Source organism: Arachis ipaensis, chromosome B10, assembly GCF_059453495.1.
Source record: "Arachis ipaensis isolate K30076 ecotype BB chromosome B10, ASM5945349v1, whole genome shotgun sequence".
NCBI classification, from domain to species: Eukaryota; Viridiplantae; Streptophyta; class Magnoliopsida; order Fabales; family Fabaceae; genus Arachis; species Arachis ipaensis.
In genome coordinates, this window is record NC_142435.1 from 87,518,018 (window position 1) to 87,521,320 (window position 3,303).

A 3,303-nucleotide genomic window follows, 5' to 3' on the forward strand; every position below is an offset into this window, starting at 1 on the left:
GACTGACGCGGCCGCGCGACTTGAGCATAGCGCATTCGATGCGGACGCGTGACCGACGCGACTGCGCCACAAGGAAAGCTCCAGATGACGCGACCGCGTGACCCACGCGGATGCGTGACAGAGGCCACGTATCAGAATTTACAGAATACGCCCCCAGCGATTTCTGAAGCCCTTTTGGCCCAGATCCAGGTACAGAACATACAGACTAGAGGCTATAAAGTGGGGGAATGCATCCATTCAAAGGGGGCTCGCCAATTTTTACTTCCCATGATTTAGATTTAGTCTTGAGAGAGGTTCTCTCCTCTCTCTCTTAGGATTTAGGACTTCTCTTAGTTTGTAAGAGTGACTCTCGATCCAGGTCTAATGTTTCTTTGTTTTAGCTTCCCTTTCACTTTTATTTATTCCAGCACTTGAGTTGATTATTTACTTTTATAATTGAATTTATGAATTATTCCGTGTTACAGATTATTATTTGAATTAATGATAATTGAGGTATTTTCAGTTTATGATTGCTCTTTTTAATTTATGTTATCATTGTTTCCTATCTGAAGATATTTTATTCCAGCAATTTACTTTTTCGCCTTTCGGTCCTGGTTAAGAAATCAGTAACTCAACAGTTATCAACCTCAGCATAATTGATAATCGTTATCTTGCTAATTAAACTGAACTTCAATAATCCCAACTTTTTCTTAGGAAATAAATAGGATTCGAAGGTCAAACTAATTAGTCCCTTGACTTTCCTTTGCTTTAGTAAGGGTTAACTAAGTGGAATTTAGATTCAACTTTCATTATTGTTGAGAGAGATAACTAAGTTGGACTTCTAATTTCTCTTACCTTGCCAAAGTTACTTTACAGTATTTATTTATTTTAATTGCCGTTTACTCTACTTTTCATTCAAATCACTTGCTTCTCACCTTCTAAACCCCGATTACAACCTTTATAGCCAATAATAAGAACATACTTCCTTGCAGTTCCTTGAGAAGACGACCCGAGGTTTGAATACTCGGTTAACAATTTTTAAGGAGTTTGTTACTTGTGACAACCAAACGTTTGTATGAAGGGATTTTTGTTGGTTTAGAGACTATATCTACAACGCAACTGTTTTTATGAAATTCTTTAATGGCAAAAAAATCCCAACGTCATCGTCACAGTTATCCCTTCCCATATCCTACTCAGAATACCACAGACAAGGTTTAGACTTTCCAGATCTCAGGAATGGCCGCCAATAATTCTAGCCTATACCACAAAGACTCTGATCGTGAACTAGGAGGCTAAGAGATACACACTCAAGCTAATGCAGATAGAACGGAGGTGGTTGTCAGGCACGCGTTCATAGATGAGAATGATGATGAGTATCACGGATCATCACATTCATCAGGGTGAAGTGCGAGTGAATATCTTAGAATAGAAACAAGCGTGATTGAATGAAAAAATAGTAGTGATTGCATTAATTCATCAAAACACAGCAGAGCCCCTCACACCCACCATGGTATTTAGAGACTCATGCCGAAAGAAATACAATGTTGTAAAAATGTCATGAGGTATATAGTAAGTCTCTAAAAGTAGTTTTTATACTAAACTAGTGACCTAGGTTTACAGAAAATGAGTAAACTAAGATAGATAGTGCAGAAATCCACTTTCGGGGCCCACTTGGTGTGTGCTTGGGCTTAACATTGAGCTTTACACGTGTAGAGGCTTCTCTTGGAGTTAAACGCCAGGTTGCAGCCTGTTTGTGGCGTTTAACTCTGGTTTGTAACCTGTTTCTGGCGTTTAACTTCAGAATAGGGCAAGAAGTTGGCGTTTGAACGCCAGTTTGCGTCCTAAAAAATTTGGCAAAGTATGAACTATTATATATTGCTGGAAAGCCCTGGATGTCTACTTTCCAATGCAATTAAGAGTGCGCCAATTGGGTTTCTGAATCCAACAGCATCTGCAGTCCTTTTTCAGCCTCTGAATCAGATTTTTGCTCAGGTCCCTCAATTTCAGCCAGAAAATACCTGAAATTACAGAAAAATACACAAACTCATAGTAAAGTCCAGAAATGTGAATTTTGCTTAAAAACTAATAAAAACATAGTAAAAACTAACTAAATCATACTAAAAACTATATGAAAATACCCCAAAAAGCGTATAAAATATCCGCTCATCACAATACCAAACTTAAACTGTTGCTTCTCCTCAAGAAACTAGACAAATAAAATAGGATAGAAAGAAAATCAAGAGGCAATAACATCTCAGAGTTTTATATGAAGCTGAAATTCTCATTAGATGAGCGGGACTAGTAACTTTTTTCTTCTGAACAGTTTTGGCACCTCAATTTATCCTTTGAAGTTCAGAATGATTGGCATCTATAGGAAGTCAGAATTCAGATAGTGTTATTGATTCTCCTAATTTAGTATGTTGATTCTTGAATACAGCTACTTTATGAGTCTTGGCCGTGGCCCTAAGCACTTTGTTGTCCAGTATTACCACCGGATACATAAATGCCACAGACACATAACTGGGTGAACCTTTTCAGATTGTGACTTAGCTTTGCTAAAGTCCCCAGTTAGAGGTGTCCAGAGTTCTTAAGCACACTCTTTTTGCTTTGGGCCACAACTTTAACCACTCAGTCTCAAGATTTTTACTTGACACCTTCACGCCACAAGCACATGGTTAGGGACAGCTTGGTTTAGCCGCTTAGGCCAGGATTTTCTTCCTTTAGGCCCTCCTATCCATTAATGCTCAAAGCCTTGGATCCTTTTACCCTTGCCTTTTGGTTTAAAGGGTTATTGGCATTTTTCTCTTGCCTTTTGGTTTAAAGAGCTTTTGCCTTTTTCTGCTTGCTTTTTTTTTTTCCGCAAGCCTTGTTCTTCACTACTTTTTCTTGCTTCAAGAATCAATTTTATGATTTTTCAGATTATCAATAACATTTTTCTTTTTTCATTATTCTTTCAAGAGCAAACAATTTTAACATTCAAAAACAACAAATTCAAAACACATATGCACTGTTCAAGCATTCATTTAGAAGGCAAAAAGTATTGCCACCACATATAAATAATGCGAATTTTTCTTATTAAGAACTCGAAAATAAAACTACCTCCTTATTCTAAAAATCTGCTATTTTATTCATGTTTAATGATGATGAGAAAAATAAATTATAGCTTACTTGGAGATAATAAAATAAAAACTAAAAATAAAAATAAAGATATTAATTACTATTATTCACATGACTCCTAAGGTAGATCTCTAATAGCAAAAGTTATCATAGAGTTAAGATTAGGACTCAACAACCTTTATTTTGGGAGATAGATGCTCTTTTAAT